The sequence below is a fragment of the Schistocerca cancellata genome, chromosome 3 (assembly GCF_023864275.1).
Source record: "Schistocerca cancellata isolate TAMUIC-IGC-003103 chromosome 3, iqSchCanc2.1, whole genome shotgun sequence".
Classification (NCBI taxonomy): Eukaryota; Metazoa; Arthropoda; class Insecta; order Orthoptera; family Acrididae; genus Schistocerca; species Schistocerca cancellata.
The window spans coordinates 713871843-713888814 of NC_064628.1; the positions used below are offsets into that span (position 1 = coordinate 713871843).

Genomic DNA, 16972 nt, shown 5'->3' on the forward strand with positions numbered 1-16972 from the left:
ATGTATACACAGCTGGTGTTACTGATACCAGTGCATGATAGAAACAACTATTGTTCCATTTAAAAAATTGTATCTTTTTGCTGTAACTCTTTGGATAATATCACAATAAACTATGTTCAAAGCTCCGCAGACAGTGTAACGTTTCTTATGGTGACCTACCGCAATAAATATTTCCATCGCCTGTTACTTCGTAACTTACAGAAGCAAACACATTTTGTGAAACACCCTGTATGTAGACTCCCTATGACGTCATAGATTACGTAAAAATGCTCAAATATGGATCAAAATAAATAAAATAACGAAAAATAGGTACCCATTCATACAATAATATTTGGAGATGACTTAAATCTACCCCGATTTGTTGCCGAAAATACATGATTAAAGTCGGCGGTAGGCATGAAACGAAGTCCGAAATCATACTGAATGCCTTCTCAGGAAATTATTTTGAGCAGTTAGTTCAGGATCCCATTCAAAGGGTAAATGGTTGCGACAACAAACTGAACGTGTTAGCAACAAATTGGGCGTTTAAAAAGTTTTGCACAGTCGTCTACAATTTTTTTTATTTTTTGTAGTAGGAGAATGAAATTTTTTGTGGACATACTTGGAACATTTAGCAATAAGTTGATATAATAAAAGTATTTTCTTTTATTTACAGGCTAGCCATAATGGCCCGTGCAGTAGATGTCAGGTTGCGATAATAGTCGGTGATGGAGTACGCCTTCAAGACCAGCGATGACTCTGCCACATCTATTCACAGGAAGTTGCTCCCTGTTTATGTGGAGGACACAGAGTATCGCAACAGTATCCAGCAGTGGTTGCAGTGGTTTAAAGAAAGTAACCACAAACTGGAGAATACCAAGGGGGATTTCACCCATGCTCTACATAGATTTCAAAAAAGCATATGGTAGTACACATAGACCCGCATTTACAAATCCTCAGATCGCACAGTCTCCATCCCAAATTAATAAAAAATCAACAAACTAACTTGAATATATGCAAATTTCAAGGTGAAGTTAAGGAGAGAAATTTCTGAAGTTCCCACAATATAAAGTGATCTAACATGAGATGGTGGATTATCCCCACTACTTTTCAATGTAGCCCTCAATTTAATTATGAAGATTTGGCAAAAAGAAAAACCACTGACTATCACAATTTAAGCAAAATCCTCAATAAGAACACATTTCCTGTAGTTTCTTGATGATTTAGCTCTTTCAGATTTTGACATGGAAGAAGTTCATCCCCATCCCACTCTGCATAAATCGTCTTAAAAATAAGTTACAAATATCCTTGAAGAAAACTGAGAATGAAACCCATGTGTATATGTAAAGTCTTCATAAACTATCAAAAGATTAACATAGCACTATAGCTTAAATACAAAAAGTTTTGAACAGTCGTCTCTAATTTTTTGTATCATTTGCAGTAGGAGAATGAAATTTTTTGTGAACGTACTTGGAACATTTAGCTGTAAGTTGTTATAAAAAAGTATTTTCTTTTAGTTACAGGTGAGCCATAACGGACCATGAAATAGATGTCAGGTTGCAACAACAGTCGGTGATGGAGGTCCTCTTCGAGATCGGCGATGACTCTGCCACATTGATTCACAGGAAGTTGCTCCCTGTTTATTGGGAGGACACAGTGCATCGCAGCAGTATCCAGCGGTGGTTGCAGAGATTTAAAGAAGGTGATTTCTCTCTACTGGACAATCCACGATGCGGTAGACCCTCGACGGCAGTGAGTGATGTGTATAAGGAGACCATTGACCAAATCATCCAAAATGACAGATGTGACAACACGACAGCTTGCTGAAATGACTCGTTTGTCGTTGGGTAGTGTGGTATAACTGGTACAGTCACTAGGGTACAGAAAAATCTGTGCATGTTGGGTGCTTAGATTATTGACAAGAGAAATGAAAACGAGGAGGAAGAATGTGTGCGAGGGTCTCATGAAGACCTTTACTGAAGAGTGGAAACAGTGTTTTGACAGCGTCATTACCCAGGATGAAACACGGTTGTTTTTGTCCGAACCTGAGAGCAAAACCCAATCCATGGAGTGGCGTTATCCGAGTTCCCCTCAGATGAAGAAACCAAGACTTTCACGAACAGCAGACCGAAAGGTGATGGCCTGCTTTTTCTGAGATCAGTGTGGTGTCATTTTCCTTGACTTTTTGGAACCTGGCTCCACAATTAACTGGGACCGTTACTGTTTGTCTCTGGACAAGCTGCGACGTGCCATCAAAACCCACAAACCACAGCTTCAGGGTCAGCTTATCAGATTACACCATGACAATGCCAAACCCCATGCAGCCCTTATGACGCAGGAGAAATCAGGAAAATGGGTTGGAAAATTGCTTCTCATCCTCCCTACAGTCCGAACTTCGTTCCGTTTGATTTTTAGCTCTTTGGTCGTCTGAAGACCCACCTGCGCGGTAAAACATTTGATAGCGAGAAAGACCTTATTTCCTGTATCAAACGATGGTGTAAAAGTCAATCCCCAGAATTTTACCAAAGTGCGTCTACATCATGGGAAGAACGTTGGGCCAGATGCGTCACTGCTGACGGAGGCTGCATTGAGTAAGCTCAATGTATAGCTAAATGCTCCAAGTGTGTTCACAAAAATTTCATTCTCCTCCTGCAAAAAATAAAAAAAATTAGAGACGACTGTGCAAAACTTTTTGAACGCCGTTTGTAATTCTGACCAAATAGGGAGCATCATGACGGACACAAGGATTAGTGACCACAAGGATGTTGTAGTTAGATGGAATACCGCAACAGCCAAACCCACCAAAAATAAACGCAGAATACATTTATTTCAAAAATCGAATAAAAATCAGCTTGGCGCCTTCCTAAAAGACAGTCTTCACTCCCTCCAGTCTGACTGTGTAACAGTCGATCAGATGTGGTTTGAATTCAGAGAAACAGTATCGAGGGCAGTTGAGAGACTTATACCAAATAAATTAATAATATATGATTCTGATCCGCCATGGTACACAAAACAGGTCAGATCACTGTTTGCAGAAGCAACGTAAAAGCATTCCAAATGTAAAAGAACGCAAAATGCTCAAGATTGGCGAAGTTTTACAGAAGCTCCAAATTAAGCGCAAACTTGAGTGCTTGATATTTTTAATAGTTTCCGCAAAGAAACTCCGTCTTGAAATTTTGCAGAAATCCGAAAGATATTCTGGCTACATGTAAAGTACGCCGCTGGCAAGACGCAGTCAATACCTTCACTGCGCGATAACGATGGTGCTATTACTGATGATAGTGCCACTAAGGCAGAGTTACTAAACACGGTTTTCCGAAATTCCTTCACAGAGGAAGATGAAGTAAATATTCCAGTATTCGAATCAAGGACAACTGCCAACATGAGTAACTTAGAAGTAGATATCCTGGACGTAGCAAAGTAGGTTAAAACACTTAAGAAAGGCAAGGTCTCCAGATCAGATAGTACACTAGTCAGGTTTCTTTCGGAGTGTGCTGATATAGTAGCTCCATACTTATAAATCATATACAACCGTTCGCTCGTAGAAAGACCCGTACCCAAAGACTGGAATATTGTACAAGTCACACCAATATCCAAGAAAGGAGATAGTCCGCTGAATTACAGACCCGTATCACTAACGTCGCTTTCCAGTAGGATTTTGAAACATATACGATGTTCGAACATTATAATCACTTCGAAGAAAATTTATTAGACAAATAGCCAAGACGGATTCAGAAAATATCGTTTGTGTGCAATAAAACCAGCTCTTTATTCTCACGAAGCAGTGAGTGCTATCGACAGGCGATGTCAAATTGATTCCATATTTTTAGATTTCTAGAGAACTTTTGACACCGTTTCTCACAAGTGACTTCTAATTAAATTGCTTTCCTGTGAAATATCGTCTCACTTGTGTCACAGGTTTCGTGATTTCTTGCAGAAAGGTCACAAATGGTAATAATTGATAGAAATTCACCGAGTAAAGTAGAAGTAAATCTGGGGTTCCCCAAGGAGGTGTTGTAGGCCTTTGTTGTTCCTGATCTACATAAACGATTTAGGGGACAATATGAGTAGCCCTCTTATATTGTTTGTAGATGATGCTGTCATTTACCGTCTTCTAAAGCCATCATTTACCATCTTGTAAAGTCATCAGATGGTCAAAACGAATTGATTTAGACGTGATATCCAATTGACTCTAAATAATGAAAAATGGTAAGTCATCCGCTTCACATATGGATATGCTGTAGAAAAAGCGGGAATTATATCAAAATGTTAGAAGTAATCATAATCAAGCTACAGTAGCCCATTACAAAAAGTATTGTACGGTGCTTAAAAATGTTATTAGGAAGGCAAAGAGTATGAAGTATGCAAATAGAATAGCTAATTCACAAGATAAAATTAAAACCATATGATCAGTTGTGAAGGAAGTGTCTGGTCAGCAGCACAAGGTCGACGATATATAGTCAGTTCGTAGTAAAATTATTTCTGTTACTGATAAATCAGATATATGTACAGTATTTAGCCAACATTTTCTGAGCATTGCTGGTGAATTAAGTAAAAATTTAGATTATGCAGGGAATCATATAACTTCCTTGGCAAATGCCATTCCGAGATTGGTGTCTCAAATACTCGTCTGTGATACAGACAAGGGGGAGACTGAAGACTAAGGACTCTCATGGATATGATGGAGTGCCTAGCAGAATATTAAAGTACTGTGCTGCACATGTTAGCTCTGAATTTAGCCATATTTGTAATCTTTCCTTCAGGAATGGTCAGTTTCCTGAACGATTAAAGTACTCAGTAGTAAAGCTGCTTTATAAAAAGGGAGAAAGGGATAACGTAGACAATTTTTTGCTTTATAAAAAGGGAGAAAGGGATAATGTAGACAATTTTTTGATTTAACTAAGACGTTTTATTGTGTTGATCACAAAATATTGCACCAGAAGTTGAACCGTTATGGAATATGGGGAGTAGCTCACAATTGGTTCAGCTCTTACTTTAGCAACAGACAGCAAAAGTTCATTATTCACAATGTTGAGAATGGCTGTGATGTGGGGTCTGAGTGGGGTACTGTCAAGTCGGGGGAGCCCCAGGGATCAGTGTTGGGGCCACTTCTGTTCCTTATTTGTATAAATGATATGCCCTCTCTAAAAAATTTCTGTTTGCTGATGGCACTAGCTTGGTAGTAAAGGATGTTGTGTGCAACATTGGCTCGGTTTCAAATAGTGTGGTTCATCACCTATGTTCATGGCTTGTAGAAAATAAACTAACTCGAAATTACAGTAAGACTCAGTTTTTACAGCTTCTAACTCACAATTCAACAAAACCTGACGTTTTAATTTCACAGAATTGGCCTATGATTAGTGAAACTGAACAGTTCATATTTCTAGGTGTTCAGATAGATAGTAAACTGTTGTAGAAAGCCCATGTTCAGGATCTTGTTCAAAGACTTAATGCTGCCATTTTTACTATTCGAAAGGAATCTGAAGTGAGTGATCGTTCGACACGAAAATTAGTCTACTTTGCTTATTTTCTTTTGCGTATGTCATATGGTATTATATTTTGGGGTAACTTTTCACATTCTAAAAGGATATTTTTGGCTCAGAAACGGGCGGTTCGGGCAATAAGGGGTGTAAGTTCACGAACCTCTTGTCGACCCCTGTTCACTAGTCTGGGTATTTTGACATTGGCCTCTCAATGTACATATTCCTTATTGTCGTTTCTTTTAACAGTATTAGCTTATTCCCAAGAATAAGCAACTTTCACTCAGTAAATACTCGGCAGAAATCAAACCTGGATTTGGATCGGACTTCCTTAACTCCTGTGCAGAAAGGTGTGCAGTATACTGATGCATCCATTTTCAATAAGCTACCACTCGAACCCAAAATTCTTAGCAGTAATCCATGCGCTTTCAAATCGAAACTGAAGCATTTCATCATGAGTCATTCCTTCTATTCTGTCGAGGAGTTCATTGAAAAGTTAAGCTGATCCTTGTTGTATTAACTTATGGATTGACTTACTTTTTTCGGGTTCATGAGCATTTTATCTTTATCTGTTATTACTTTTATGTTGTAATTTCATGTTCTGACGCGTTCCATGACCATGTAGATTTGCTCCTCAATTTGGTCCTACGGTACTTAACGTGTAAAAAAATAAAAAAATAAATCAGTACTAAAAGCAATACGCTACATTTCAGTTACTCAATAAATCATTCAAATCTAAAGGCTGTAAACTCAGCTAAATACTTAGGAATTACAGTCACGAATAACTTAAATTAGGACTGTCGCATAGACAATGTTGTGGGGAAAGCAAACCAAAGACTACGATGTACTGGCAGACCACTTACAAAATGTAGCAGGTCTACTAAAGAGACTGCATACACTACGCATGTCCGCCCTCTTCTTGGGTATTGCTCTGCAGTGTGGGATCCACATCAGATAGGACTGACGGAGGACACCGAAAAAATTCAAAGAAGGACAACTCTTTTTGTATTACCGCGAAGTAAGAGAGAGATGCCACAGATATGGTATACTAATTGCGGTGGTTGTCATTAAAACAAAAGCGCTTTTCGCTGCGGCGCGACCTTTTCTGAAATATCAGTTCCCAACTTTCTCCTCAGAATGTGAAAATATTTTCTAGCGCCCACCTACATACGGAGAAATGATCATCATAATAAAATAAGAGAAATCAAAGCTCACACGGAAAGATTTAAGTGTTCATTTTTCCCACGACATTTTCGAGGGCGGAACGGTAGTGAAACAGCTTAAAATGTGGTTCGATGAACCTGCTGCCAGGCATTTAATTGTGAATTGCAGAGTAATCATGTAGATGTAAATGTAGTGGTATCCTTTATATTTTGTGTCTTTTCTAATCGGCAAATAACACCGAAAATTATTTTTCTCCTTGAATAGATCTAACTTTTCCATTGTTTGAACAATTTTCATTAAAATCGTTTATCTACACATGCTCTTATTTATGAATAGTGAAGGCTTTTCCTTTCTCCAGATGTTGTAAAACGTTAATACCTATTTCGTCTCTGACCTCAATCTACAACTAAATCTACTCCTACATACATAGTCTACAAACGGTTGTACCATTTATTAGGACGTTTTCTCGTTCCATTCACGTATTGAACGTGAAAATAATGATGGATTTAAAACCTCTGTGTGCGCCGTAATTGACCTAATCTTGTCTTCGCGATCCCTATGTGAGAGATACATAGGAGGTCATAGTATACTCCTAGATTCATCGTATAGGGTTGAAACTTACAAAGTACGCTTTCACGAGATAGTTGGCGTTTATATTCAAGCATTTGCCGGTTCAGTTTTTTGAGCATCTCCGTGACACTCTCCCGTGCATCAAACCAACCTACGCCTATTCGCACTGTCCTTATTTGGAAGTTCGAATTCCCCTGTTGGCCTTATTTGGTAGAGGTTCTACACACTTGAGAAATATTCTTGGTGGATCGCATGAGTGTTTTGTAGCAATACCTTTGTAGACTGACTGCATTTTCTCTTGTGAAAAAACACTAGAAGGAAAAATACCGTGCCCTCGTGCAGTCTTTGCAGTGTATTATGAAACAAAGTATACAAGATAAAGATTTAAGTAAACAAAAATACTCATAATGTACACTCCTGGAAATGGAAAAAAGAACACATTGACACCGGTGTGTCAGACCCACCATACTTGCTCCGGACACTGCGAGAGGGCTGTACAAGCAATGATCACACGCACGGCACAGCGGACACACCAGGAACCGCGGTGTTGGCCGTCGAATGGCGCTAGCTGCGCAGCATTTGTGCACCGCCGCCGTCAGTGTCAGCCAGTTTGCCGTGGCATACGGAGCTCCATCGCAGTCTTTAACACTGGTAGCATGCCGCGACAGCGTGGACGTGAACCGTATGTGCAGTTGACGGACTTTGAGCGAGGGCGTATAGTGGGCATGCGGGAGGCCGGGTGGACGTACCGCCGAATTGCTCAACACGTGGGGCGTGAGGTCTCCACAGTACATCGATGTTGTCGCCAGTGGTCGGCGGAAGGCGCACGTGCCCGTCGACCTGGGACCGGACCGCAGCGACGCACGGATGCACGCCAAGACCGTAGGATCCTACGCAGTGCCGTAGGGGACCGCACCGCCACTTCCCAGCAAATTAGGGACACTGTTGCTCCTGGGGTATCGGCGAGGACCATTCGCAACCGTCTCCATGAAGCTGGGCTACGGTCCCGCACACCGTTAGGCCGTCTTCCGCTCACGCCCCAACATCGTGCAGCCCGCCTCCAGTGGTGTCGCGACAGGCGTGAATGGAGGGACGAATGGAGACGTGTCGTCTTCAGCGATGAGAGTCGCTTCTGCCTTGGTGCCAATGATGTTCGTATGCGTGTTTGGCGCCGTGCAGGTGAGCGCCACAATCAGGACTGCATACGACCGAGGCACACAGGGCCAACACCCGGCATCATGGTGTGGGGAGCGATCTCCTACACTGGCCGTACACCACTGGTGATCGTCGAGGGGACACTGAATAGTGCACGGTACATCCAAACCGTCATCGAACCCATCGTTCTACCATTCCTAGACCGGCAAGGGAACTTGCTGTTCCAACAGGACAATGCACGTCCGCATGTATCCCGTGCCACCCAACGTGCTCTAGAAGGTGTAAGTCAACTACCCTTGCCAGCAAGATCTCCGGATATGTCCCCCATTGAGCATGTTTGGGACTGGATGAAGCGTCGTCTCACGCGGTCTGCACGTCCAGCACGAACGCTGGTCCAACTGAGGCGCCAGGTGGAAATGGCATGGCAAGCCGTTCCACAGGACTACATCCAGCATCTCTACGATCGTCTCCATGGGAGAATAGCAGCCTGCATTGCTGCGAAAGGTGGATATACACTGTACTAGTGCCGACATTGTGCATGCTCTGTTGCCTGTGTCTATGAGACTGTGGTTCTGTCAGTGTGATCATGTGATGTATCTGACCCCAGGAATGTGTCAATAAAGTTTCCCCTTCCTGGGACAATGAATTCACGGTGTTCTTATTTCAATTTCCAGGAGTGTATTACTATGAAGGCTATTTTTTCAAGGTCCGATCAATCAAGAAATGACAACAGTGAAAAACAAAAATGTTTTATTTGCAACATTTAGCTACTCCTGCAGCGCGGGATAAGCTGAGCGGTCTAGGGCGCTGCAGTCATGGACTGTGCAGCTTGTCCCGGCGGGTGTTCGATTCCCCCCTCGGGAATGTGTGTGTGTGTTTGTCCTTAGGATAATTTAGGTTAAGTAGTGTGTAAGCTTAGGGACTGATGACCTTAGCAGTTAAGTCCCATAAGATTTCACACACATTTGAACATTTTTGAGCTACTCCTAAAAACTACTTCCGTACATAGTGGTGACTCCGATTTAGACATTTGTGGTAGCGTGGTACAAAATTTCTGATACCTTTGTCGTAGAAAGCCGTCGGCTGCGCTTTCTGCCATTTGTTTAAGCGGGTCTCCAGGTCGCTGTCTGTGCCAAAATGCTGTCTTCGTAGCCAGCGGTTCGTGTTAGCAAAGAAATGAAAATCAGAGGGAAACAAGTCCGGACAGTATTACGAGTGATCCAACAGTTCTCACTGACAACGCTGCAGGAGCGCCTGAGCTGGCCGACCATTGTCATGAAGAAGGACAATGCCTGAACACAACATTCGTCTTCGCTTGTTCCGAAGTGCTCTTCGTTGCCGATTCTCTCGAACCACGTGGTTCACTGGCTGAGCAAGATCGTCGGTCGACACGCGCTTTCTTCCCTGACCGTCTGCATCATAAACGTGTGTACGTCCTGCTTCAATGGTCCTCCATTATTGCCGCAATTCGCTCTCAGGCTAGACAGTTACGTTATGTGGGCTGCATGAAATCAGGCGTAACCCTTCAACATGAAGAAACCGAATGGCAACACGCAATTCCTACTTCGCGGGAGACACCATTGTTTCTCGCACCTTGAAGTGCTCACCTTGAACTCAGAACTGAAAAGTGTTACGTCACACGATCGACGAGCACACCAGAGACACTCTGCAAAACGTCATCGAATTTTCACTGTGGTTTTCATTTCGCGACCGATTGGGCATTATAATACATTGAAGAGGTATAGAAACTGGTACCCCTGCCTAATATCGTCCAGGGCCCCCGCGAGCAAGCAGAAATGCTGAAGTGGCATGGACTCAACTTATGTCTGAAGTAGTGGTGGAGGAAACTGACACCATGAATGTTGCAGGGCTGTACATAAATCCGCAAGAGTACGACGGGGTTCAGATCTCTTCTGAACTGCACGTTGCAAGGCATCCCAGATATGCTCAATAATCTTCATGTCTGGGGAATGTGGTGGTCAGCGAAAGTGTTTAAACTCAGAAGAGTATTCCTGGAGTCACTCTGTAGCAATTCTGGACGTGTGTAGTGTTGCATTTTCCTGCTAGAATGCCCAAGTCCATCGGTATGCACAGTGGACATGAATGGATGCAGGTGATCAGACAGGATGCTTACGTACGTGTCACCTGCCAGAGTCATATCTAGACGTATGAGGGGTCCCATATCACTCCAACTGCACACGTCCCGCACCATTACAGAACCTCCACCAGCTTGAACAGTCCCCTGTTGACATGGAGGGTACATGGATTCATGAGGTTGTCTCCATACCTGCACATGCCTATCCACTCGATACAATTTGAAAAGAGATCCATCCGACCAGGCAACATGTTTCCAATCATCAATGTCGTATTGTCGGGCCCAGGCGAGGCGTAAAGCTTTGTGTCATGCAGTCATCAAGGGTACACGATTGGGCTTTCGGCTCCGGAAGCTCATATAGATGATGTTTCGATGAATGGTTCGCACGCTGACACTTGTTGATGGTCAAGCACTGAAATTGCAGCAGTCTGTGGAAGGTTTGCACTTCTTTCACGTTGAACGATTCTCTTCGGTCGTCGTTGGTCCCGTTCTTGCAGGATTTTTTTCCGGCCGCAGCGATGTCGTAGGTTTGATGTTTTACCGGATTCCTAACATTCACGATACATTCGTGAAATGGTCGTGTGGGAAAATCCGCACTTCATCCTCACCTCGGAGATGCTGTGTCCCATCGCTCGTGCGCCGACTATAACACCACGTTCAAACTCACTTAAATCTTGATAACCTGCCTTTGTAGCAGCAGTAACCGATCTAACAACTGCGCCAGACACTTGTCTCATAGAGACGTTGCCAACCGCAGCGCCTTATTCTGCATGTTTACATATCTCTGTGTTTGAATATTCATGCCTATGGCAGTTTCTTTGGCATTTCAGTGTATATACGGTTCTACTTGCTAAATGTTACTAGTAATTTCATTACTATGTCTAATTTTCAATCAAGTTCTCTTGCTTGCTAATTAATATCTTTACCATCTTACAAATAATATGTGCTACTGTCTCAGATTTCAGAGTCAAGTAATGTCTTAATACATAATGAATTCTCATGGTCTCTTTACATCTCACGCATAATCTTTGTTTTTCTTGCGGTCTTCAGTCCTACAACTGGTTTAGTACAGCTCTCCACGCTAATCGATACTGTGCAAGCCTCCACATCTCTGCTTGACTATCACAGCCAACATCCATGAGAACATGCTTACTGTATTCAAATCTTGGTCTCCCTCTGCAGGTTTTATCCCCCACACTTCCGTCCGTTATCGAACTGACAATTCCTTGATGCCTCCCGATGTGTCCTACCAATTGTTACGCCAACATCCTTATGGACGTACTTCACAACCCACGGCCAGGCGAAGCAGCTACCAGCCTGTGAAATTCACTACCAGGACTAGAATATAGCTGAGTCACCATGGAGCAACACCTCAGTCTTCCTCAGTTGCGAGCTCAATTACCTCACGCCATGCCCTGATGATGTATCACCTCCATCCCCACATGACTAAAGCAAGAACTGGCCATAAAATGTCTGGGAACAGCTACCATAAATACTCACCGCTCAGACCTTGCATATGCTGCCTTCGATTGCTACCGGCGCTGATGTGTACTCTGCACCAACCGATAGTCTGATGTAGGTCACCAAGCCTTTATCTATACCTAGCTGCTACATCCGCTACATGCCCTGATGCTGTAGGGACCTGAACTAGCGTTATCCAACTGGAGCCACCTCCCAGATGAGGATGATACCAACCGGCCTCTGTGTATCTCCAGGACATTAGAGAAACGTCATGTGTAGGCAGTGCAATTTACTGAATGATCGTTGTCTGTGTGCTCAGTCTTCACCAGTGTCTATAATCCAGAGAATGTGTACAGTGTGCTTACTTAGCACGGAAGTGTGAGGATTAAGTACTGTTTGTAAAGTTGTAACAGTGTCATGAATATTAATTATTTCGCTGTATTTGTTCTATTTAGCCTTATTGTTGTTGACCCAGACGTTACTATGAGCAAAATAGGGGAACAAAGGGTTACCGCCGCAGAGGCGGTTCAGTCTCTGCTAGATCAAGTAGCTCAAATGACAGCAGACTGCGTAGACTTGCATAGACTGTTGCTTTCATTAAAAGAGGATTGGGCCCCGTCCAGTTTATCACTATCCATTGTAGATACTAATGCCACTATCCTAGTCTCTCGCTTTTTTTTGTTTTTTTTTAAAAAAAAAAAAAAGCAGGAAGGATGTGTTCGCATTTTTCAACAACCTGTTGACAGCCAAGAAGCTGATATGTTGGTCTGAGGGAGAGTTGTTACAAATGGCTGAGTTACTTTTAGTGGAAGATGCGAAATAATATGTGGCGTATCATCAGGAATTAAGGAATGCGTAGACGCTTGAAGTTCTGAGGAAAGGCTTATTGCATCATTATAGGACAATCAATAGCCATGGGCAATTAAAAGTCTGTCACAAAGACATAGTGAGTGCATCGAGAGTTATGTGGACAGTATTAGGAAACTTAATGTCAGTAACTACGAGATGAGAGAAAGACGTTACTATGAGACTCTACCATGACTCTTCTGCAGGAAGCAGAAAAGAGAGCTGTAGACGCGTTTTTTCGGAGTTTGTGGTCTGATGTATAAAGCACGGTACGGGTAGAATTACCGAAAGACTTTGCGAGAGCCATAGGAATAGTACAGGAATTATAAGAGTTAGTTACTGTGACCCGTATCCACGGTAGAAAGGGGATTTCTTATGCTAACGTCAAGTGTTAACAGTGTCGTCGATCACGCCACATACGGAGAGATTGCTCTCAGATACAATGTAGCAAAAAGTTATGGCATCAAGGGACTGTAGGCAGAATAGGGAGTAGAGTAGGAAGGTACAAAATGGAAATGGCAACCTAGCGTTAAACATCAGGAGTTACAGGACCTTCCAGTGGGGCTCACAGCAAATTTTAGCCTGACTGCAACACGTGCAGAAACAGAATTTTGCTTGGGTGGCCTAGTGGATGGAAGGTAAAGTTAAGATTTAATGGGGCACAGGTGCGAACATGACTGTGGTATTCATGGGTAAGAAGCGGCTGGGCCCACCATGAAAGAAGTTACGTGAGGTGTGTGGTATTGAAGCGCATTCGCTGGATCGAAGAAGTTTTCGGGTGTGTGTAAAACATTTCTGGGAATGTATGGAAGTTTTGACTCGAGTATCAATGGTTACCGGGCAGTCTTAGGGTTAGATTTCCTATATAGGCATCACGGTGAAACTGATCTTGGACAACGTAGTAGAACGCGGTGCCCCATCGGTGCGACACTGCCTCAACACTCAACCCTGGTGCAAGGGGGATCAACTGATCTGCGTGAAAAGCCACAAACGAATAATTTACGTGCTAAAATGCCGAAAAGTACGAGAAAACTGCTTTGGGTGAGCATAGGAGCTGATTTGCCAGTAAACGTGTTATGTGCTGTTGTATCACTGAGAGAGACTGATGAATTACATAAAGAACAATGTATTGAACAATGTATTGTATGCAGGGGTGTTGTATCCATACGGGATAAATGATGAGCAGGTAGTGCCCATAGGTATAAATAATTTCGACATCAAGGACATGGACTTGTCTAAAGGGTTTTTGGTTGCCAATTTGGAGGTTTTTGGAGTAGATGATCTGGATAGGATGAATTGGGCTCTTAAGCATAATCAAGCCATCACTATAGCTGCTATCAAAACATAAAATTCCTATCAAGAATGAGCCACTTGTGTATCAAAAGAAGTACCATGTACCTAATCACCTACAGGCATCTATGGAGGAGTTCATTAATCAACAGTTATGATACAGCATTATTGAGGAGATTTCTATCCCTTGAGGAGCACCAGTGGTGACTGTGCTGAAAAAAAAAATACCGATGGACCAAAGCTTACTGTTTCTGCTGTGACAACAGATATCTTAATAATTGTGTGATAACAGATGCTTATTCAACGATGCCCCTCCATGAACCATGGACCTTGCTGTGGTGACATGGCTTGCATGCCTCAACAATACAGACAGCCATACCATGTGTGCAATCAGAATGGAGGGGTATCTGTTAATAGGCCAGACACATGTATGGTTCCTGAAAAGGGGCAGCAGCATTTTCTGTAGGTACAGAGCCAACAGTCAGGATGACTGACTGACCTGGCTTTGTGAAATCAACCAACATGGCATCTTGTGCTGGTACTGCAAATGGTTGAAAGCAAGGAGAAACTACAGGCATAATTTTTGCTGAGGGGGTAGTTCTACTTTATTGTTAAAATGATGGAGTCCTCTTCGATAAACTATTCTGAAGATAAAACAGACCTCCATTCGGTCTCTGGGTGGAGACCACTCAGGAGAATGTCGCCATCAGAAGAAATAAACTAGCATTCTGTGGGTTGGAGTGTAGAATGTTAGATCCCTTAATCTGCCAAGTAGGTTAGCAAATTTATAAAAAGAGAAATGGATCGCATACCCAGGTGAACTGTCAGGTTCATGTCTGATTCATTCCATTGCAGCCATTGGACTACAACTCCTCTGCCCAGTGCCTGACAGGTGGCCCAGCTGCGTATTTCCAGAAGAGATGTTGTAGCTGGTGGCTGGGGGCCTCTTAGCACGGTGGAGTGGGGTCTGCACATCAGGTCCTGGCGCTGGCTATATATTCTGCAGAATAAAAGTACACGACGATTTTTCAACTGGGATAGTGGTTTCCAATTGAGCCCTGCATTGGTTGTATCGTTAGCCAAGATACATCAGGAATGCTCTGATAAGCAAGTGGTGGGGGCAGAATAGATAGGCAGGACCTGGATTCGACACCTGGACCCCTCCTACGTGCCATGACCCCCCCCCCCTCCACAACCACCGGCCACGAAATCTCTTCTGTAGGCACGCAGTTGGCCCACACGTTGGGCTCCCAGCAGAGGAGTCTGCACTGCAGCAGCTAAGAGGAAGCGAACCGAACATCGGCTTGACACTTTGCCTAAAAGTTTCGAGTAGGAAACTTGTCGAAGTGTTGTGACGCGACACCGTGACACCACGATTCGCTTTATAATCCGAGAAGACTTCATCGGTGAAATTCGCTTAGAAAGGCTATCTTACCAATAGTAAATCAGTTCTCTATGTAGCTTATTATCACCCTTGCAGCTTCCAGTCGCTTTGATACCTATTAAGCCTCTTGATATTAATCGTCATCAAGTGACCATGGTGGTCTGAGAGAACAATAACTACGGCAATTACTTTATCATTTTGCACTCTAGATGCCTCTTTAACAATGATGTGAGTAGAAAAGATTGGTTGTTCCTTTAACACCTGTAAATTATATTAGGTGAACTTAGTTATATAAAACGGCAACGGGCCCAGATGCAGCTCTTTAACAGTTATAAGCTAAAAAATTTATTTTCTAATCTACACTTAACGTTACCTCATTTTACTTGGAAGTTGAGAAGTGTAATAACATTAAATTGTTTCATATAACTCAGGATCCCCATATTTTGTGATTACTATTATTAACTTTCAATGAAAATATCTTTGTGCAGCCAAGGCCCAATAAGCTTACCACTGCAAAATATATGTGTGTGAATTTTTTATATTCGTATCCATTCTTAATGTAAGTGGCAACTCCTCTTTTCTCCATACCTCGTCTGCAATAACTGGAAGCTAAATTATTTCCATCCATATTCAGTATTCCCAAATCAGTAGTTAAATGATGTTCAGAAACATATATTACATCTACACAATTTTACAATAAGGGCACAAGATTTGAATTTTAAATACAATATGGTTTTTTGTAGCAGCGTATTGTTATACCTGTTGATTTATAATTTACACATTTGGGACTTCTGTATGATATAATACATCTGATAAATGGCTGCCACAATTTTGATGGCAGACGCGTACTCCTCTGGCGATATTTTCAGTAACGGTTTTACATAAATGTCGTGGTATTTCGGTAATACAGAGTTCAATTTCGACCTTAAATGCTCAGGTGGTCGTGGGCTTACTGGCTTAAGCCTTTTGCTTCAGAGAACTGCACAGAAGAAAAGGCCATCGGTGTTAAACCGCAAGACAGTGGAGGCCAATTCTGGTCACAAAAAGAAAAGATGACACAGCTCTTCACCGATCATGGTCTGTTGGCAGAAGCAGTTGAGCCAGCTGGATTCTATATACATGGAGACGCAAATCTTTAGTGAGAACACGGTGAAGAGTGGTTGTTGAAATGCTCAGTAGTGGCGAACTGCCGCCCTGTTTGTTTCTGAATGGCCACTGCGAGCTTATGTCGTGTGTTTTACATCAACAACTAAACTAGTGCTTTTAGAGTTTTCCTAATATCCCTTTTACAGTTGGATTTGGAAGATAATTCCTACCGAAAATTGGACATACTATAGGAATCGTAGCAGCAAAACTTTCGCCATTTTGACTGTAATGTTTAACAACAGGGACTCGTTCTTTTATTGTGTAGCGCTCCGCGTTCTCCTGTCTTCTATCGACCTGTCATAATTGCAGATCCCTTCGTTAATGACAGCCAAAATCTTGCCCTCTTATTGTAACACACTGTACATGATTTACAGACTGTAGTTCAGCTAACGAAATCAGAAG

At 42.6% G+C, this 16972-nt stretch overlaps 1 protein-coding gene across 1 annotated transcript in view; it reads left to right on the forward strand.

Annotated features, from left to right (window-relative positions):
• The window catches only part of LOC126176533 (tyrosine decarboxylase-like), a 198120-nt gene that overhangs the window by 136144 nt on the left and 45004 nt on the right, over positions 1–16972 (forward strand). The window lies entirely within an intron of this gene.